Consider the following 23,198-nt stretch of genomic DNA (forward strand, 5'->3'; position numbering starts at 1 on the left):
CCCACCATAATAGCGCTAAGCACGCCACAATGGCAGCCCCGCTGTCTCCCGCGCGGGCCTCGCCGCTTGCTCCCAACCTTGGGGGTTGGCGCCCCTCCCGCGCGACGGACAGCCGGGCGTGGCCCTGGGCGCGACCCGACTGGACGCCAGCAGCCGGCGGGGGCGCTCCAGGACTCGGGATGTGGGGCGCGGGCCCATTGGCTGAGCACTCCCCCGCGAGCCGGCCGGCCGTAGGGCCCACCTCCCGGCCCTCCCTTCGCACCCCCATTGGCCGTTCGCGTTCCGCTGGCGTCCGCTCCTGCCCCGCTCCCGCCCGGAGGGAAACCGGGTTGGGGGGTGGGAAGCTAAAGCAGGGAGGAGGATGAGTGGTCCTCCTGCTAAGGGTGTGCGCGAGAGCCAATCAGAAGCGGATGTGGAAAAGAGGCGCCGCGCCAGCCACTCACATCACGAGGTGCGGTCGGGGCCGGCTGACGCGAGTGAGGGCCTCAGCCAATGGACGTGCCACTGCCCGTCCGCTCTTCAGCAGCCGGTCGGGGGCGGTGGAAAAGCGAGTGAAGAGAGCGCGACGGCGGCGGCGGCGGCGCAGCTATCGCTGGACAGCCAGTGGGAGAGCGAGGTCTGAGCCTCTGCGTCTAGGTGAGAGGCGGGTGCGCCAACGGGAGCTGCCGGGCTGCGGGCTCCTCCTCGCCTGGCTGGGGCAGCGGCTGCGGGAGCCGGGGCTGCAGGCCGGGCCGAGGTGGGGGCGACGACCAGCCGTCCCGCCCCCGCCCCCGCCCGGGTACGCCCAGAAGTGAGGGCGCCTGCCTCTGCGCGGGTGGTCTCTGCGCCGTTTGGCCCCGCCACCGCCCTTCACGGGGCCGGGACCGCGAGGGGGACGTACGATGGGGCCTGGTTTGTAGCCGCGGAGCCCGGGGGGCCGCCTGGGGTGGGAGGCCGCGTAGAGGTGGCGAAGGTGGGGCGGGGTAGTTAACCGAGCAGCGGGCTCGCGTGCTTGCTGGCGGGTGGCGGCAAAGGGAGGCCTGTGATTGCAGGATTTCGGGTCTGGGGAGGAGGAAAGTGGTGGGAAATAAGGTGATGCTCTGAAAAGGGTGCTCAGGGAGAAGGCACGGGGCCGGGGAGTCTGGTTGGCCTCTTAGAAGTAAGCATTGATAGGGCTTGGGGGGAGATCAGCTGGGAGTGAAGGGAGGACGGGCTTGGGGTTTGAAGGTGAAGGTTTCTGGAGAACTGGGGACACGTGGATCTGGAGTAAGAGGCACCTACTGAAACCGGAAGGTGGCCGCGAGAAGGTTTTTTGTGAGGTGTGGACGGGAGGCTGTTGGACTAGAAGGCATTAGTTGGTCTGTTAGGACAAAGTATACTAGCAGCAAACGCGGTAGATTTATGTGTGGTAGGTGAAGGTTGTGAATCTTTTATGAGTAGTTGAGCAAGAACAGTTGTCTGATCTGCAGTGTGGGAGAGTAGAGGTCTCAGGTAGTGTCTTGGTCAGGTTTGAAGGTTAATTTACTGCTAGTCGAGGGCCAAACACTGAAAAGTTTTTAATTCTCACTACCGGGGCTGATCCTCCTCCTGCACTCCACCCCTCCTGCCATCCCTGTGACAGTCTATCTCTTTGTTTTGCCTCAGCAGCACAAAAACTCACTCCCTCCGAAGTAATGGCATACATATTGTTTGCTTTTGACTGGATGGCAGTCAGGAATCCCTTAATTCTTTATATTTAAAAAAAAGTGCTGGTTTAAAGACAACATCAGAAGATACTCTCAGAAAAACTGCCCTCCAGGGGAGTTTCTCAACTGTCATGTTGGGCATGTGTAATATAACATAAAAATGATGCAAGATCTCTCACAGTAACACAAGTGAGAATTAATGTATAAGTACAATCCTGATGTCTTTTTTTCAAATTAATTAAAAAAGTAAACAGAGACAGGGTTTGCTGTCTCCCAGGCAGGAGTGCATTAGCGAGATCATAGCTCGTTCCAGCCTCAAACTTCTGGGCCCAAGAGATCTTCCCAGCGTGGCCTCTCAAAGTCTTGGGATTACCGGGGTGAGCCACTCTGCCCCAGGCCCTGTTATTCCATACATTTTCCATAAAATTATAAATTTATTTATTTATTTATTTATTTTATAAATTTTTTTTTGTGTGTGAGACAAAGTCTCGTTTTGTCGCCCAGGCTGAAGTGCAGTGACGTGATCTTGGCTCACTGCAACCTCGGCCTCCCGGGTTCAAGTGATCAGCTCCTGCCTCAGCCTCTCGAGTAGTTGGGACTGCAGGCACGTGCCACCGCACCGGCTAATTTTTGTATTTTTGGTAGAGACGGGGTTTCACCATATTGGCCAGGCTAGTCTCGAACTCCTGACTTCAAGTCATCTATCCGCCTTGGCCTCCCAAAGTGCTGGGATTACAGGCGTAAGCCACTGCGCCGGCCAAAATTATTCCATAAATTTATCCATAAAAATTCCATATAAATTTTCTGGAGTTCGATTGTGTATTAGGCTTGTTGGGAAATTTATCACCCTTGTGAAGAATTTTGTAGTTAAGTAAATTCAGTTTTGTTTTTTTTTTCACTCAGGAAAGACATAGTATGTATGCATCTCTGCTATTCTATATGAAGCTTTTGGAATTTTTATTTATGGGGTGTGGATACAGGCTGGAGGCAGAGACTGAGGTCAGAGAAGAGGTAGTAGAAAAGAAGGTGGCCCACTACCATATTTCCAGTATATTTAAATGGGAGATAGAGTTTCTGTTTGAGGATGGGACAAAAGGTTTGTGAAGAGTTATAGAGTCAAGGACAGAAGTCACAGAGAGCATTTGTTGTGTAACATGTTTCCTTGTTAACCAGATCAGCAAAGCATTTTAACTAATGGACCATTATTTATGATCTAGAAACAATTTTGTGAAAGTGATTTCTTAGTGATGCTATTTCCTGTGATCACATTTGCCCTTAGTATAACAATACCTGGCCGGCGCGGTGGCTCAAGCCTGTAATCCCAGCACTTTGGGAGGCCGAGACGGGCGGATCACGAGGTCAGGAGATCGAGACCATCCTGGCTGACACGGTGAAACCCCGTCTCTACTAAAAAATACGAAAACTTAGCCGGGCGAGGTGGCGGGCGCCTGTAGTCCCAGCTACTCGGGAGGCTGAGGCAGGAGAATGGCGTAAACCCGGGAGGTGGAGCTTGCAGTGAGCTGAGATTCGGCCACTGCACTCCAGCCTGGGTGACAGAGCGAGACTCCGTCTCAAAAAAAAAAAAAAAACAAAAAAAACAATACCTAAGTGCTGAGGCGACTTGGAGTAGAATAGTAATCTGAGTGGTGTGGAGTGAATCAGGGAAGGTTTCCTGAAAGAGGTGAGTTTTGAGCCATCACTAGAAGTTGTGAACCAGAAGTTGGGATGTGGGTTATTAGAAGACATGAGAATGACATTCCGGGAGTTTGTACTTGGTATAAGCAACTATGGACAAGAGTGACAAATTAAAAATGGTAATTGAAGATTTGAATGAAGATTTAAGGGTTTGGAAATCAAGTAAGTCTATGTTGCAGCTTAGCTGATAAATAATTTTTTTATGTTGGTTAGGAGAGAAAATTAACAGTTAATGGATTGGAGATAGGTAATACAGGAAAGAGAATAAAAATATTATTTGATAGTTATAGGAGAATGAAGTGAAAGTAAGGTTATTGAGAGATAGGTTTAACGGTCAAACATATATCATAATCGAAAACATTTTTGAGTCCTGTGCTAGAGTGTATTGATAATAGCAAAATTTATTGGGTGCTACTTTGTGGCCGACACTGTTTTGAACCTTCCAAATATTTATTATATCGTCTTCTGATCATCTGTATTTTATAGATGAGGGAGATACGGCTCAGAGAGATATAACTTGACCAAGGTCACACAGCTAGGAAGGGACAGGTCAGGATTGGCAGAATCAGTCAGTAAACGTTAATTGAGCATCTGCTTGATGCCAGGCACTGTACTAAGTGCTGGGTATTCAACGTTGACAAGAAAATTCAAGTCAGACCTTATCTATTTTCTAGAGATTGTCAGTTTATGTAAGAAGAGCCAGTGAAGAAAGAAAAAGATTAGTTGGAGAGATTTCTATAGATACTGAGGAATACACTAGAGAAACCTGGGATAGAGTTTTAAAGAGGAGGTGGTTAGCAACAAAATATATAGCTGAGAGATTCAGAACAATTGAGAAGAAACCATTGAGTTAAGTAAGAAAAAAAGTAATGTGAATTTAGTCACAAGAAAGCTGGAATAAAGATATTAATGTTTGGGTTGGTAGTTAATTGTGTTTAGTGGCAGGTACTCTATACAAACTTAAATGTTTTCACAGTTATGGTCAGATTCATAGGAAAGATAATGGTATGGCCCTTTGTAATGTTTTGATCTTTGACTGGAAAGATCATGGATGCTTTAAAATGCTTGTACTTTTTAGTATTTTTTCAAATTTTAAAAAATGAGTGAGGCTGAGGCAGGTAGACCACTTGAGCTAAAGAGGTCAAGAGTAGCCTGGGCAACATGGCAAAACTCCTTCTCTACCAAAAAAAAAAAAAAAAAATTAGTTGGGCAAGGTGGTGTGCGCACCTCTAATCCCAACTACTTGGGGGGCTGAGGTGGGAGCCCGGGAGGTTGAGGCTGCAGTGAGCCTTGATCATGCCACTGTATTCCAGCCTAAGTGACAAAGTGAGATCCTGTCTAAAAAAAAAAAAAAAAAAAAAAAGAAAGAAAATAAAGAGTGAGCATTATTTTTATAATTAGTGGGGACAAGCATTCAACTGAAATGAGTGAATACTCAGGAAAAAGTGGGTTGGCTAGTCTGAACTTGGGGTAGGAGAGAAGATAGTCTTATTTCAGTCCCTACTCCGTAAGAGCCACCTTGGTAGGTGTGTTCCCATCTTGGAAATGACTGGATTGTCACTGATGGAAACTGAAACTGTATGTACTGAAAGATGGTATTTGCTTAATCTGAAGGATCCAGTTACTAACTAACACACCCGAATGGTGGAGATACAGTCTTGGCTTTCCTGAACATTTGTTTTCTTAAGAGTTTAATACATGAATTTAAAGTTTAAAAAAACCCAACAAACCACTGATAGAATTGTGTCATTTTAACTGTTTCTTTTGGCTTTATATCCTTCTTCTTCCTACACATTAGTTCTATAGTTCCTCTCATCAGTGGGTTTGTAATAGGCTTAGAGTTTCAGTTCAGTAAGACAAAATGAAAGTGCTGGATTTAGATAGAGCTGATGAACTTAAACACTTATAACTTCACCATTTTTTTTGGTTCCCAATTGAAGGGTGGAGACAGACTTCAAGAAAATAAGCTTTTCTTATTCAAAGAATGATGCCCAAACTAGTAGGATTTGCCCTAGGATCAGTACAGACTTATGATAGTCTCCTAAACAGAGAGGAAAGAATTGCGTAAATTAATCTAGCTTTTAGTTTAATTTCACTTAGCCCATAGGGATTCTGAGAAGAAATGATATTAATGTGATTCCTATTTCATCTAGGCACTGTACCATAATCCTTCAATAAATTATCACATTTGATTCTCATATAATTCTCTAAAATGTGAATACCGTATTACAGATGAGGAGAATGAGACTCAGAGAAGTTAGTAACTTTCCAAAGTTGGAGAGTTAAAGTGACATGGCTAGGATTCAAACCTTTCTTTGTCTAACTCCGAAACTCATGCTTGTGAAACTAATAGCAAGGAGGACTGATTTATACCTTCAGTTGAAAAAAAAATGCCACAAGCCTTAGGTGTTTAGTAACTATTTGTTACCTTAGAAGGTGAGACTCTTGCTCTCGGTGTTTGTGCTCTGTGACACTGCCTGTAAATAAATGACAGTGATTTTTTGGTGTCTCATAGGATATCTTATATTTTCTTGCTTTAGAGATGGATGTTTTCCATCTCTAAATTCATATTTTAGAATTTTTTGAAGATGTCTGTATTTACTTCAAAATATTTGTGAAATGGATACTATGTCTTAAATGTATCTCAAAATTGATGAAGCCTGGCATATACATATAGTTTTCACACATAAGTATCTTATCAATTTGTTGTGCACTTTTTCTTCCTAGGCTTCCCCATCTTATCCTATTATTAAAAAAAAATGATTTAATAAATAATTGAAATGTATACTACCAATAAAATAACTAATTATCTTTTGTTAGTTAACATTATAGTGTAGAGAAACTCCATCTCTGATGTAGAAAATACAAAAATTAGCTCAGGCGTGGTGGCACCCACCTGTAGTCCCAGCTACTCTGGGAGGCTAAGGCAGAATTGCCTGAACCTGGGAGGTCAGGAGGTTGCAGTGAACCAAGATCGCGCCACTGCACTCCAGCCTGGATGACAGAACGAGACTCGACCAGCCTGGCCAATATGGTGAAAACTCCATCTCTAGTAAAAATACAAAAATTAGCCAGGCGTGGTGGCACCCACCTGTAGTCCCAGCTACTCGGGAGGCTAAGGCAGAATTGCCTGAACCTGGGAGGCAGAGGTTGCAGTGAACCAAGATCGCGCCACTGCACTCCAGCCTGGATGACAGAACGAGACTCTGTCTCAAAAAAAAAAGAAAGAAACAGAAAGAAAGAAAATTCAAATTGAACTGTGAATCGGTAGATCTGAGCTTTAATTTTTGTTTTGTTAGCTACTTGAAGTGTAACTTTAGGCAAGTCACTTCCCCTCTATGGGCTTTAGTGTCTTCATCTGTAAAATGGAGGGGAGAAGAAATTTTAAACCCGTCTGCCTTGAATGGGTTGTATGCCTTCTTTCTAATTAAAAACATAGATGCCTTAGATGTCTTTCTTAAAAACTGTATTACTGCATTTTACAGTATTTTCTTTTCTCTTCATCTTCCTTCTTTCCCTTCTTAATTTATTAGAGAGGATAAATTATTTTTGGTATCCTACATTTACCAGGACAGCACATCTTAGGAAGTAGGGACCCAGAAAATAATGAATGAATATATGTTTTATTTGAGCTAATGAAAAATTATTTAAATAAAGTACCGTCAAAAAGATGTTGAAGTTTCATTGAAAAGTAGTTCTACCTAAAGAATGAAATGTGTTTTAGTAAAGTTCAATTTGTCTGCTCTGTATTGGATAGACGTACAAAGAAGAAAACCCTTGAACTTGTGTTTAAGAAGCCCTCTAGTAAGAGAAGCAAACTTCTGTAAACTTTGTATTATGGAAAATTGACAGCGATAATACACACATCACCAACTTTAAGAGTTACCAACTTGTGGTCAGTCTTGCTTCATCCATACCTCCACCCACTTCCCTCTTTATTTTGAAGCAAATCCCTAGACTTTTTTTTTTTTTAACCAGTTATTACCATGCAGTGTGATAAGTATAATAATAGACATGTTAATCCAAGTGAGATGCAAATTTGTTCATATAAATGTATTTTGAGACGAGCGTTATACTGTTCTGGGCACGAGAAATTAGATATAGTAAGCTACTGTAGGGCAGGGATAATATAATTGAAGAGACTATGTACATATGTGAAACAGAATGTAGCAACACTGAATCATGTGCCAAAATTGGTGGTGGAGACTCTTAAGTGGGAACTGACATTATTTTAGAATGAAAGTAGAACTTAAACAAGTGGCAATAGAGAGAAAGAACATTTAGGGGTAAGGTGAAGGTAATCACATGGATAAAGCATGCAGTTAGAAAATCTAACTTTGGCTTCATAGAATAAGTTATATCTAACTCTGTATCTCTCTCTCTTTATCTTGTAGACCACTACAACATGTAATTGGCATAGTGTAGATGTTACATCAGAACTTGAACTAAGCCAATTGCTGTAGTAGAAATTAGGACACACTCCTTTGTGAATATATCCCTGTTTGTGGTTAATTTTTTGGCACATTCTGTTAAAAAGCCTTCTAAATATCTTAATACCACATGTATTAATGGATCCATTCTTGTTAGAATGTTTGTGGGTTTGTGCCATCAGCTTTGGTGTGCAGTTGTTTGTGTGTGTGTGTGTGTTTAATTTAAATGTTAACTATTTGACAATTTTAAGATTATTTTGAAATATCTAGTTTAGATCATTCTTGTCTTACATGAAATTTTTTCCAGAAAAGTTGGCATGACAATTCATGAGAAATCCTTGAATTTAGGGAATTGTTATCATTATAGCTTATTATTTTGAAGTATTCTGAGAATAAAATCTTAAAGTATATTCCCTAATGCAGAAATTGCTTGTCAAAGGTCATGAACTTCTCTGAGCATCTCCTCAAAGTGTTGTGCTGTCTCATCAGAAAAATGTACATTCAGATATCCTTGGAGTCTGTGGATTCTGGCTTAATAATTTATTCTTTAATATGTAGGCAGAAAGCATACTGCTAAAATTCAACTCAGTTATCTTTCTGTGTGTTCTGCTTGCCTTTTACAAACAAGTGTTTTTAATTATTAGGAGTGATAAAATGATAAAGCTTATTATTGCAAATGCCTAATTAAAAAATTAGACTAATTCTTAATCGAATTCTTGGGGAAAAACAAGCTGTAGCCAGTTTAATAAATAGGAATTATTTCACTGAAGATTTTGGAATAAGCGTGTGGTACTTTATTTAATGGCTCCCGTCCATCCTGTATTAGCAGGAAGTAGAATATATGACGTATGAATGAACAAATGCATAAATACCTTTTTTTTTTTCCCCCCGAAGTAAAAACTTTGACTTACTGTGTCCTTAGGCAGTTAAGATCTGTGGAGGAAAAGATCTGCTAAAGTATTTTGAGGTTCACATCTGTGTTGGAACAACCGGAAGTAATGCAGGAGCTTAGAAACCGTACTTTATTTAATGGCTCCTGTCCATCCTGTATTAACAGGAAGTAGAATATATGACGTACGAATGAATAAATGCATAAATACTTTTTTTTTTTTCCCTAGAAGTAAAAACTTTGACTTACTGTGTCCTTAGGCAGTTAAGATCTGTGGAGGGAAGGATCTGCTAAAGTATTTTGAGGTTCACATCTGTGTTGAAACAACCGGAAGTAATGCAGGAGCTTAGAAACTGTTTTTGGCTGACAAAAGATTGATTCTCACTGGAGCCCTGAGATACAAGTGCTCATCGTTCACTTAGTTTGAGGAGTGGCCCTAAATGAGTTTCTTAGAAATATATGGCTTTAAAAACTTGTGGATTATAATTAAAATGTAATTATGATAATGATTGTTAGCATAAGCAGAATTCTCAGGAGATAGGAACAGGTGAATTAGCAGGTAATGGGACATTTGACCCCGCAGAGCTGTGCACAGACTGTTCCAAGTTCAGTGAATATTAGGTGAATTGCTTTAAAGTGATACCCTTGTGACCTGTTGGAGTTAATAATTTTTCAAGTACCTAATCTACTAGTAGGAAACAACTTATTCCAATACATAGTAGTATAAATACAGACTGTGTGAGCCAGAAGAGATTTTAGTAATCAGTGATCTGGCCTCTCCTTCAGTGAATTTAAAGAGTGACCAGAGAGGTTGACTTGCCTAAGGTCTGTTGGTTATGGCAATCCCAACAGCGTTGTTTCTCATTACCTGATTTTTGGTAAGTCTATTGTGCTTATTTATTTTGGCTGTCTTTTCATTCTGGATCTCAGTATTTGGAGAAGGAAGTATATTAACACTAGGATTTTTAGCATGGTAACTAAGTTATTGATAAATTGGCTAAGAATTTCCTGAACTGTTAAACCATAATGTTTTTACTTTGCCATCATATATTCCTTCCATCTTTAACATAATCATAGTTACAAGATTTATTGGGGTAGGTGTTTTAGGAGCTTAATTCCATTCCATAGTTGGAAACAGATATTAAGAATCCACAATTCTTAAAACATTTTCATCATGCTTTTTTATACCTTTCTGGGGTGATCTTTGCCCAACAGCATTTAGTTGCAAGCTGTGTCTATGAACTTGGCATAGTTTTAAAAATAAACTAGGAAAAGATTTTTGAGAAGAGAATTTGTTATGGGATTTAGTCATTTAAATTCATTCCTAAAAGCTGTTTTTTCCCCACTCAAAACTAGACACTGGAAGGATCATTGACATCCAGGTTCAAAGAAGTTACTACTTACATGACTGATTCCGATTCTGGTTCTTTTGCCACATTTGGTTCATGTGGAAAGGTTGGCTGGGGCTAAGACTTGCCCCGTACATTAGCGACGTCATAGCCAGAGTGAGGACCCTTAGAACAGGGTCTGTCAAGCTTTTTTAATCCTAGCCTTTTAGCTGAGTCATTCTTTAGCTCAATAATTTCTACTTTCTATTGGAATAATTAGAAATAAAAATGTTTTATTCTAATGGAATAATAACAATTGTCAAGGTATAAGCATTTTTTGGAAAGAGCGATATGGATGGTTCTTAATTGAGTCACAAAAAATATACTTGTCATAAAGTCTAGACTAATTAGAAAACTGCAGGTCTCAAATCCTAGTGATGGAGCTGTATCAGTATATTCTCTACAGTTATAATAAAATAACTAAAAACTAAATTGATAATGATGAGCCAAACCTAATGGTAATTTTTAATTAAAAGGTAAGAATAATGACAATTGAAAATGAAGACCAACTAAAGACAACACAGTTTCATTGATGGCAAGTGCCCTTCTTGAAAGTTACAGACTTCTACATTTTGAGTGTGCATACGTGGTAGGAGCTTCCAGCATTGCCAGTTGCAGCAACTGGACATACTAGTGGAATACAAATTGAAGTTTTTGGTACATTCTAGTAAAGTCTTCATTTTTGCAACTCTTAATAACTAGCTTAGTAGTTTATTCGTAAGTAGCTTTATGGATTAAAGGAAGGTCATGTTTTCTTTTTCTTTTTTTTTTTTTTTTTTTTTTTGAGACTGAGTCTTGCTCTGTCGCCCAGGCTGGAGTGCAGTGGCGCAATCTCGGCTCACTGCGAGCTCCGCCTCCTGGGTTCATGCCATTCTCCTGCCTCAGCCTCCCTAATAGCTGGGACTACAGGTGCCCACCACCATGCCTGGCTAATTTTTTGTGTTTTTAGTAGAGACGGGGTTTTACTGTGTTAGCCAGGGTGGTCTTGATCTCCTAACCTTGTGATCCACCCGCTTTGGCCTCCCAAAGTACTGGGGTTACAGGCATGAGTCACTGCACCTGACCAGGAAGGTCATGCTTTCTAAATCATTTATAGTCCATCAGGAGTCTTGGCCCTTTCTTGGAAAATCATTACTTTTGAAGGCTGGTTTGGTAATCCTTGAGCTTCTCATGAGCATTGTTTTCCTAGCCCTGTTGGGAAATTTGTGAAGGGCAGGGCTTAGATAGAATTTAGTGAGTTTTTGTTTTATTTTTTTTTAACCTCAGGACATTTGTAGTCTTTGATATGCTAATACACATCTTTAATCTCCTTGGGATAAGGCATACACTTCCCATTTACCTTTACAAATGCTGCCTTAAAGAACTGAGTCCTGTTTTTAGGTTCAGCCTTGAGAACAGATTCAGAAGGCAGCAATAAGAAAGTGACACAAGAAACAGAGAGAGAAAATACAGCATATATATGAAGCATACATAATTTACCTGTGTTAATTTCGGGTGAAGCTGTGTGTAGTGTATATGTAGTGTTCAGGGTAAACATGGTACATTTTCCTATAACATCAGTTTTACTCAGTAATTTGAAATATTTTATATAAATCTTTAGGTATATCGTGAAGTCAAATTTTATAAATTTTTAAGCAAAAAAGATATTGCAATTCTGTTATAAAAGTTTGAAAAGCTCTGTCTTTGGTAGTACACTTAAAATATTAGTATATCTTTGTATATTGGAATACTATGTTTCACTTCTCTGAGTCTGAAAGTATTAGGATTACAATTTCATGTCTTAATATGAAAACATTTTTATTAAGGTAAAAAGTGATCAAGCACAATAGTTTACCTAAAAAAAGAGTCATATATGACTTACGGGAATTACTTTATTTAAAACACTGTTTTCTTCCCCTAAAAGAAAATTGAATACATGTTTTTGCAAGCAGCAGACTGTTTTTTTTTTCCCCTCTAATTTCACTAACTTTACTAATTGTTAGAACTGTTTACTTCTTTGTTATTTTGGGTGCTTCCTCCTGTTTGTTATTCAGTGTTATCAAGCCGTGTGTTAACAAGAACACAGCCCACCTTCTGTAGGCTTTATAGTAGAGAAGTTACCCTACTGGTTCTAGCCTTAAGGACAGAAACAGAAACAAAGGAAAATGTATATTATTGAAAAATTTGTTTTCTGATCAGCAGATAATTTTAATGCTACAAAACTGACATTTCCTCTCTGATAGAGTAGAATTTGACTTTTTTAAGGTGTCTTTATGTTTGATTTTTACATCACTCAGAGGAATTCTGAATCTTATTTTTCTCAGTGTGTAACATTTCCCAGGATAGTAAGATCCTAGAAGCATTTTAACTCTTGTCAAAGTGCCATGCTTAGGGAACAGCATCACTATATGAAACAGTTGTATAGTGGCCTAAGAACTCATGAACGTCTTTAGATTCCTTAGTACCAAGAAGTGCCTTAGGGGGAAGTATTGGGAAAAATAGGATATAGACAGTTAAATATTGGTAAATCAGTGCTTGTGTAGGCAAACAGAGTGGCCATTATATCTACTTCAATGGGTACTTACCACAGGGTTGGACACTAGCATCTTTTATTGAAAAAAGAAATGTTAACCAGGATGCTACAGCTGATCTTTATTTGTGGAAAATGCTCAATAAGCCTTAATTTTTGGAAAAGGAGAAAGGATCCCACTGTTATTATGAGCTTGACTACACTAAATAGTTTGTACAGTTTGGGTATGCATTTTGGCTCTTTTTTTGTTGCTTATAGATTTCTTTCAGGTGAGGTTTTCTTTTTTGAGATAGGTTCTCGCCCTGTTGCACAGGCTGATCTCAAACCCTTCACCTCATGCGATTCTTCTGCCTCAGCCTCCCAAGTAGCTGGGCACACAGTTGTGTGCCACTGTGCATGGCTCAGATGATGTTTTCTTTGATGTTGAGTCTGTCTTAGTCCATTTGTAGTGATATAAAGGAATACCTGAGGCTGGGTAATTTATAAAGAAAAGAGGTTTATTTGGCTCACAATTCTCCAGGCTGTACAAGAAGCATGGCATCGGAATCTGTTTCTGGTGAGGGCCTCAGGAGGCTTCCACTCCCGGTGTAAGGTGAAGGAGAGCAGGCATCACACAGTGAGAGAGGAAGCAACAGAGAAAGAGGAGGAGCTACTAGGCTTTTTTCAGCAGCCAGTTCTTGTGGCTGAGAACTGAGCCAGTTCTCACTTAAGAGTGAGAATGCTTAGTGGCACCAAGCCATTCATGAGGAATCTGTCCCCATGACCCAAACACCTCCCACCAGGCCCCACCTTCAACATTGGGAATCAGATTTCAACATGAGACTTGGTGGGACCAAACAAACCATGTCTAAACCATAGCAGTCTTAATCAAAACATTAAGTGATGATTACAGTTACCAAAATATAGTAGAAAAAACACTGGATCATTGGTTTTCAATATGTTTCAGATGGGAATCAGAAAATCTTAATGGATATACTTAGCTCAAGGCTTCTTCGTAGTCTAACTTCTGTAAAACAAGTTATCTTGCTTTTGACTAGAGTTGTGTCAACTCCAGATGGTAATGCTGCAGAACTTTGCTTCTTAGTTCAGCTAAAACCGGATTCAGGAGTTCATAGTTAATTGAACGTGGGAAAGTTAATTGAACATGGGAATGTGAAATTATTGTTCAGTAGATGAGGTTATTGGGTAGACAGAATATTTCAAAGTGTGAGGTCCATGAGTCCATATTTTTAAAATGGGTTTTGAGTGGCTAAAAAAATATGCAGTAAGAAACAACTCTTTGTTGTACCATAGACCTGTGAAATAGGTCCAACATGGGTTGGTGGTTGACAGTCTCAAGAGTAACAGGCAGTTACTTTACTTGATGCTCTTTGTGACAGACTGTATTTTCTAAGGATGGTTGCAACAGTATTTCCCATTGCACATGTGTGAGCTTGTACATACCCTAACTGTTCTCTCATTCTGAGATGCAATTTAAGTCCCTTGAATTTGTTCAGTCTTGTGAATCACTTGTAGCCAATAGAATGTGGCAAAAAATTACACTGTATGACTTCCAAGGCAAGGTCAGAAAAGGTGAGAGAGCTTTTGCCTAGCTCACAAGAGTACTGGTCTTTAAGCTATTAGCAGCGTTGTAAGCATCTGACTAGTCTGAGGTCCCCATGCTATAAGGAAGCCCAGACTATCTCATTGGGAAAATCAAAGAGGCTAAAGTCCGGAGCTAGAACCACTCAGCCAGAATTGCTTAGCTGAGCCCTTTCCAAATTGCTAACTCATAAAAATTGTGAAAGAAAATAAAAAATGGTGGTTGTTTGAAAACACTGTTTTAGAGTGATTTTGTTACCTAGTGATAGGTAGCCAGAATACTACTGTCCATTCAACACTACTATCCATACTTTTACATTCTCTGCTTTTTTTTTTTATTGTTGTATGAAGTTTTTGAACAAAGTAGTGGGCAAGAGTTTCTCTGAGTTTGTGACAGGATTATATTCTGTGCTCTTGTTCACTTGTAGTCTTTTCTGCAAAATAATGCAGCCCAAGCCTCATCCCTGCATATCTTAATGGACTTTCCTTTTAGAAATACAGATTTTAAAAAGTATATACCTAGAAAAAGGCTATAGGTAATGTCATCCTTTTGCATTCAGCCTCTGGCATATCTATATTTCTGAAGCCTGGGATTAATTTGTTGTTTTGTTTATGAAGATATTATTGTATCAAACAAGCATTTATTGCCCGTTTTACAGTGTTGTGCCAGTAACAATAGTAGTAGTGAAATCATAGACAACGAATATTTAGACTGTACTGCTTTCCCATTGATGTCTTTCTCATTTATACTTCATTTTTCTGAATGTTTGTGGAATATTGGAAATCATTGTTTAAAACAGAGGTTGGCAAACTATGGCCTGCAAACTGTCTTCCTGTTTTTTTAAAGTATTATTGGAACACAGCCACACCCATTCATTTATTTATCATCCATGGCTGCTTTTGTGGTACAGTGGCAGAGCCGAGAAGTTGTTGCTGAGATTGTATGGCTCACAAAGTAGAATACTTGTTAGCTGGCCCTTTACAGAAACCTTTGCCAGCTCCTGGTTTAGACTATTTCTTAGTTGATTATCCTCTTTACTTTTTAAATTTTTTACTTTTGAGGCAGGGTCTTACTCTGTCACCCAGGCTGGAGTGCAGTGGCGCTATTAAGGCTAACTGTAGTCTCGACCTCCTGGGCTCAAGTGATCCTTCCACCTCAGCCTCCCAAGTAGCTAGAATCACAGGTGTGCACCACTACTCCTGGCTTATTTTTGTATTTTTTTTCAAGATGGGGTTTCGCCTTGTTGCCAAGGCTGGTCTCAAACTCATGGGCTCAAGCAATCTGCCCACCTTGGCCTCCCACAGTGCTGGGATTGTAGGCATGAGCCACTGCACCTGGCCAGTTCCCCCTTTTAAAGGACATTTGAAGTTATTTTTTCTTTTACTTTTAAAGTCATACAATCTAATGAATATTAAAAGATTATTTAACTTAACTTTCTATCTGCTGCTAGAATTTCTTTCAGTACTCCTACCATGTGGTCTTCCAGCCGAAAGGGATAAGATAATGAGATAAGCAGAATTAGTTAAATAATTAATGACACCTGGAGCGGTGGCTCACGCCTGTAATCCCAGCACTTTGCAGCACTTTGGGAGGCTGGGGCAGGTGGATTTTTTGAGGTCAGGAGTTAGAGACCAGCCTGGCCAAGATGGTGAAACCCCGTCTCTACTAAAAATACAAAAATTAGCCAGGCGTGGTGGTGGGTGCCTGTAATCCCTGCTATTTGGGAGGTTGAGGCAGGAGAATTGCTTGAACCTGGGAGGCGGAGGTTGCAGTGAGCCGAGATCACGCCACTGCACTCCAGCCTGGACGACAGAACAAGACTCTGTCCCCCCCCAAAAAAAAAAAAAAAAAAAGAATTAATGACAAAGCAGCCTTGGATATGGCTGTGTTAAACACAGGAATTGCACCTGATTGGGAGTTTAAAAAAAAAAAAAAACAGGTGAAATATTAATATTTTGTTCTTTGTCCATTTGCTCACCCCACTGTCTCTCCTTTGGTAAGTTTTTTGTTTTTTTAAACAATTTTTCATAGAGATGGGGTCTAGCGATGTTGCCTAGGCTGGTCTCGAAATTAAACAATTTTTCATAGAGATGGGGTCTAGCGATGTTGCCTAGGCTGGTCTCAAACTCCTGGCCTCAAGCAATCCTCCTGCCTGGGCTCCCAAAGTGCTGGGATTACAGGCGCGAACAGCTGTGCCCAGCTTCATTGGTAGGTTTTGATTTAGAAGAGCCAATTTTAATAGAAAAAAACAGGTAAATGGGCCAGACTTCCAGGTATAGCTATAGGTGGTAAAATTTTTAGGTAACTGGATTTAATGGTTAGATATTCAATTTGAGACTTTCCATTGCAGTACTTAGTTTCCCTAAATAAATGTGTAGCAGCTAAAACATGGAACTAAGAGGCCTTACAAACATACCTGTTGTTAGTTACTGGGTTTGTACAATAAATGATGATACAGAAAGATGCATACGAGCAGAGCCAGTCTAGACTTGACTGCAGTACTATATTGAGTATTGTACTATATTTGTATATTCTATGTAGTTTATTGCTTTGTGAATATAGTGAACATTGTGAACGAGGTGAATCTCACAGGAGATAGTACATCCAATCCCAAGATCAACATTATCTCAAGAGGGAGAATAATTTTTCACACTCCATTCAAGAAATCCATCCTGTTAGCGTCCTGTGAATTATTTGTTTCATACATAAGTAACCATGTAATGTTTTTAGTACATTTTCCATCTAATAAAGAAGTGAAATGAATTTAAGTAATAAAGATTAGTAAAAGAAGGAAAATATAGGTTGAGCATCACATTAAAAATTTTTAGACTATTTCTGAAATCTTACAGATCAGACTGACAGCTGAAGGACCATACTGAGAATCATTATCATAGAAGTAAAGGGAAGATGCATGAGGAAATGTAATTGTGTGCCCAGTGTTTTGTGTTTAACTTCACAAAAATGCTATGAGGTGGAGTTGGGTGGACTGGGTGTTTTATCTGTATTTTAAAGATAAAGAAACTGCGGACCCAAACAGGTAAGCAAGCTCAATGGCAAGGTAAACAGGTAAGTTTAGATTCTAACCTAAACCTGCTAGACTCGGTGCCCCAAGGATTTCTGCTGTGTCTTGGCACCGGGTTATCTGAAAGGCTTATTTCTATGAAGGGCCTACGTTATCTAGGAAGGAGCAGTTTATAAGCTGGGCCTCATTTCATTCAGTATTGGAAGTGTTTTCACTAAATATTTAGTTTCCTAATAGCTCACTACTCTGTGTACTTTATTGCTTTGTGAACATGGTGACCATTTAAGTTTAAGGCATTTAAGTTCCAATGCATATTTTCAAACTGAAGTGATCCATAGGATTACCTTGGTATAGGTATTTGTAGAAACATGTTTGAATTTATTATTAGTCTTAAGCGAGACCCCAAAACTTCTTATCTTCTACCTTACCTTATTACCTCTACTGCCCTGCGGGTTTTTTGTTTCTAATATTTCAATAAAAGATTCTCTCTAGGTAAGATTCTCTCTGTGGGTCAGGTAGGGTGGGGTTGGAAATAAATCTTTGATATGTGCATCTTACCTGAAAATGTTATCTTTTTATTCAAATTGATAGTGTCAATTAAATCCACCTGGAACATGGTCTTCTGAGTAGTGTTCTAAGGTTGACAGTAGACCACTTATCTTTTCTCTCTCTTATTGGCTGCCTCTGGAAATGGCCCTCAGGGAAATCCTGGTAAAGTCTAATTGCCTTTAGATTTTAACTACCTGATTTTTTATTTTTTTTTTGAAATGCAAGGTCTCACATATTTGTTATTGAACCCAGCCAACTGGTGCCTTCATAGCACATACAGAGAGAAAAAAATATATTCCCAATAAGACATGTCCAACTGTCCAGATAGTGGTGACATTTTCAGCTTGATATGGTAACATGGTCATGACCTTGACACAGCATAAATATGTGTGCCATCTCATGTGCAATTCTTTATAGACCCAGTCTGGTTCTTCTCCAGTGTCTCCTTTTGGAGTTGTACCTGATTTTATTACCAGTTTTCATCTAAATCCACTGGGAATGGGACCATTTTTTGCTTTTGTTTCTTGGCCAGGAAACGCTTAATCTGGAAACTCTTGTGAGAAGACATGGTGAGAAGCCGAGTCGAGCACACACAATGATGGTGGAGAAAGGAAGAGAGAGCCTGAATTTTTTTACAGTAAAATTTCTATACTGAGTTGCTTGTTTGGCCCATCAACTTTTAATTAAAGCAATGATGTGGAATTTTTAAGGATTCTCAGCAAAGTTTGTCTTATTTCATATGTTAAAGTTTTCTGTGGAGCAGATTCTTGTCTATTGTATTCAGTTAGTAAAAGCTGAGGCCTTGTAGTGGAGACTGCTGTTGTTTCCTCCTGTGGTGAGTCATACAACTTTAGAACTGGGTAGGACCTTCCGGATCATCAGTTCTAACCCCTTCACTTTCTCTGAACTCCTAGTGCTGTGCACTCAATTCTCATTCATGTTGTGATGCCTCACCACGCTGAAGGACAAGTAGAAACTTTATGTGCCTTCTCTAAAAGTGGGATTTAGTTAGAAGATTTGGTTCCAATTTCACCCTACCCATATACATGAACTGAGGGACCTTAGGCAAGAAAAGTTATTAAGGAGACTTGGAAAATAGTATCTGAAGGCATGAGAAAGAGACAGTTTGTGCTAAATAAATTTTTCTTTCCCTGTCTTCTCTTCACTATATATTTTTCTCATCACTGGTGAGTCTTCTTTCAAACTTCATTCTTATTCTACCTGGCTGGCCCATGGAATTTCCTCTCATTTCCTTTCCTCATCCCCCACTTCTTATATATTTGTTCATATTTGTCTTACTGCTTAGCAAGTATCTGAAATAATCAGCTAACATTATGGTAAAAGTTTTAATTAATTTGAGCTGTTTTAAATTCTAATACAGAAAAAGGAATTCTCATTTCTTGGCCCCAAAAAGCAGCCTTTTTTAAAAAAAATGTTAATTTTTTCTGCTTTTTAAAAAATGACTAGTCAAGTGCAGTAGTGAGAAGGGAAAGAGTAGAACAAAGAGTTCTATCTATAACTGTGAACAATCAATTGTGATAACTCACGATCTTCGGACCAGGTTTATACTTTTCTGATTATTAGAATACTCCAATCTCTCATTTTAATTGCTTTATCTATTTAAAAAACTCTTTTAAAAAGTTGAAAATGAGAGGATCTTGTCTTTAATTACCCAAAATTTCTAAAACTAATGAAACAACATGATTAACCTTCCATTAATATTAGGGCATTTATTAAGAGAATACAATCATGTTACAAAAGTGCAGGTTTATGTTGAGTGGAGTGTTACCTTAGAAGTTCTCTGTGATTCTCCATTTGTGATCATTTCAGACTCTTTTGGTCCATGAGACCCGCGTGTTCTTTTGCCTATGAGGAAACAGGTTCAGAGTAGTAGCTTTATCTTAGGATCTCATAGCTGCTAAATGGCAGAGTTTGGACTTGAACTCCTAGCAAGTAAATATATCTTAAGTAGCTTTGTAATGTGTTTCTCTTAAGGCACTTACAAATGCAAATATGTGATTTTATTTTATTTTATTTTATTTTATTTTTTTTTTTACAGCCACTAGGAAAACCCACTTTGTAAGTAAGCCTAAGTGAATTCCTTGAAAATAATGGTGATACATGGTACTCAGCGTTTTGCTGATCTTCAGAAAGATTTCTCCTTCTTTAACTTGAGTCAAAAGATAAGGTGTGTTTTGAACAAAATAGCTAGCTACAACTGCTAGCTGATATTTCCTAAAGCAGCCCAAGAACAGTGAAAATAAATGTGAATCACCTTCCACAGTCCTGTCATCGCCTTCACCAAATGTGTGTGAATGCTAATGTTGCAGCTTTTCTCATATTGCAGTGGTGCAGCTACTTCTCAACAGATGATAGGCACTTGTAGATATCTTGCTGTGTAGTAGGAATCTGAACAGCATGCTCTGGAAGGATTGTCAGCATTCCTTTCATGGCTTTTGCTTTTCTAGTTGCTTCTGGCCACTCTGGCAGAACTGTGGAAGATAGGACAAGTCTGAACTTCCCTTAAAAGAACTCTCATTTTTATTGGCTTTGCCAGTAAGTTTGTAGGGTAAAGTGTATTGTTTGGATGGGGAAGCCAAGAGTACATTTCTTTTCAAATTAATGCGGCTTTCCTTTGAGCCAGAGGCAGAGTTTAAAAATATTTAGTGCTTGTAAAGTTTTTGGTGGCATTGTGCTAAGTTGTGGGAATTGTTTTTTTTTTTTTTTTCCCTAGGAGGAAAACCGTAAGTCATTATAGTAGTATAAAATCATTTGTTAATAGCTTTGAAAGAAGCCACTTCATTCTACAACTCTCTTAGCAAGCAATCTTTATTCTGTTAGGCTTGAGGAGAATTAAGTTTGGTAAAAATTTTCTGCTATTTGCTGGCGAGAGATGAGCTGTTTAGGCTTTGGTAGGGCAGATGTCTTGATAACTGAAGGAAGTACATCATTTTGGTTTTTTTTTAGGGTTGAACTAATCACATATTCAGGCTCTAAATTCTCAATTGTTAGAGGGAAAACTGCTTAATATCTTTCCCTGTCCTAGATGCATATGTACACCTATGGAAAACTTTCTGGTGCCTGGTACCTAGTAGGTCCTTAAAAAATATTTGTTGAATAAATTTTTACGTAAGAAAAACAAAAAGCTCAAACAATTAGCTGTCCTAGGTATGTTCTAAGTATACTATTTAATATATATTTAGTAATTGTCATTAATATCTACTTGTTAGGAACTATATTGATGCAGAATTATTCTTCATATCTCCCATATGAGATTATTGACATCAAACCATTTTATTTATTTATTTTTAAAGAAATGGGGGTCTTCTGTGTTGCCCAGGCTGACCTTGAACTCCTGGGCTCAAGTGAGCCCTCTGCCTCAGCCTTCAGAATAGCTGGGACTGTTCATCTGAACTTCAATCCTCTATAGTTTTAATTAGGCTTTTTGTCATTGAAATCTTGAAATAGTCTCAAACCTGAAGTAGATTACAATGAAGGTAACCATATAGTTTATTATGCAAACTGAGACACTTCTGAGAAATTAATTAATCAAAATTAAGCAGGAGCAGCATGTATAAACCAGGCTTGTTCCAGGCAAACTAGGACATGTGGTCACCCTGTTTGTTTTTATTTTTCAAAGTAAATGTTTTATCGAAATATAATAAATTCAGAAAGTCCATATTTTCTAAGTGGACAGCTTGATGAATTTTTAAAAAATGAGCCTCCCAGATCAAGAAATAGAACATCACCAGTATCCCAGAAGTCTCCTTCATGTTACCTTCTAGTCACTCCATCTTCTTCCCTGCAAGACCTTTGGCCATAGATAAGTTTTGCCTAGTTTGAACTTTATACAAATGGCATATAGTAGTACACACTTTTTTACCTGGCCTTACTGGCTCAATGCTCCCTTTGTGAGATCCCTTCACATTGTGTTTTAGCGATCGTACCTTCATTTTTATTGTTCTTAAATATTTCATCATATGCATATACCACACTGTGTATGTATACTGTTGATGAACACTTTGGTTTTATTTTGGGCCAATGGAAATGGTGCTGTTATAACCATACTTGCTTGTTCTTTTGATGAACATATGTACTCATTTCTATTGGGTGTATAATTAAGAGTGGAATTGCTAGGTCATATGATATGTGAATGTTCAGCTTTAGCAGGTAGTACCACCTTTCCTAAGTATTATATCAACCAGTACTTCCTCCAGCAGTAAGATGAGAGTTCCAGTTATTCTGCACCCTTATTCTGAGGGTCAGTGAAGTGGGATCACATAGGGGTTTTAACTCAATAACTAATAAGTTGAGCCCCTTTTCATGTGCTAATTGGTCATTTCGATCCTTTTTTTTTTTTTTTTTTTTTTTTGAGAGAGTCTTGCTCTGTCGGCCAGGCAGGAGTGCAGTGGCACGATCTTGGCTCACTGCAACCTCTGTCTCCCGGGCTCAAGCAATTCTCCTGCCTCAGCCTCCCAAGTAGCTGGGATTAAAGGCGTGTGCCACCATGCCCAGCTGATTTTTGTATTTTTAGTAGAGACGGAGTTTCACCATGTTGGCCAGGCTGGTCTCTGAACTCCTGACCAGTGACCTCCCAAAGTGCTGGGATTACGGGTGTGAGCCACCGCTCCTGGCCCGATCCTCTTTTGTAATGCCCATTGTGTATACTCTTCCTTGTTTGTTCAAACCTTGCCCATTTTTCCATTGGTTTATCTCTTATTGATTTGGAATTTACATATTTATGTATTCTGGATATTAATGTTTTCATTATATATAGATTACAAATATCTTTTACTTTGGTTTGCCTTTTCTCTTTATTGTTAATGTCTTGGGATAAATGTAATTTTAGTTTTGTCCAGTTTAGCAATATTTTCCTTTTTATATTCTATTTAAGAAATGACTACATGAAAGTCATGGAAATGGTCCTCCTCTGTAATCTTGTAGAAACATAAGTGTTTTACCTTTCACATTTAGATCTCCAGTTTATCTGAATTTCTGTGTATAGTGTAAGATAGAGGTCAAAATTTCATTCTTTCTATATGGCTAATTGACTCTGCACCATTCTCTTCTTGTCCCAATACTACATTTCTGTAACTTTATAATACATCTCAATATGTGGTAATGTAAGTTCTCCATCTTTGTTCTTTATGTTTGTCTTGGCTAATCTTGGCTCTTTGTATTTCCATAAACATTTTAAAATCTCAGTTTCTATATTAAAAAAACAGCATAGATTTTGATTGGGATTATATTGACTCTAAGGATGGTAAATTGACATCTTCAGTCTTCCAATCTAGGAATATAGTATATGTCTCCACTTATTTAGGTATTGTTTAATTTCTGTCAGTATTTAGTAGGTTTTAGAATAGAGGTCTTATATATCTTTTCTATCCCTTTCCAATTCTTGATGGTTTTTTAAAAAATAATTTATTGAGATGAGATTCATATAATATAAAATAACCATTTGTCTCCA

At 39.1% G+C, this 23,198-nt stretch overlaps 1 protein-coding gene across 4 annotated transcripts in view; it reads left to right on the forward strand.

Annotated features, from left to right (window-relative positions):
• Nucleotides 1-347: 347 nt before the first annotated feature.
• FAR1 (fatty acyl-CoA reductase 1) overlaps nt 348-23,198 on the forward strand; it is a 64,914-nt gene continuing 42,063 nt past the window's right edge. For all 4 annotated transcript variants that reach the window (XR_002517062.1, XM_009186530.2, XM_017948590.2 and 1 more), the window contains exon 1: nt 348-636. The gene's annotated coding sequence lies outside the window, so the exon portion shown is untranslated. The remainder of the gene's footprint in view (nt 637-23,198) is intronic.

This window comes from Papio anubis, chromosome 12 (genome assembly GCF_008728515.1).
Source record: "Papio anubis isolate 15944 chromosome 12, Panubis1.0, whole genome shotgun sequence".
Lineage (NCBI taxonomy): Eukaryota > Metazoa > Chordata > Mammalia > Primates > Cercopithecidae > Papio > Papio anubis.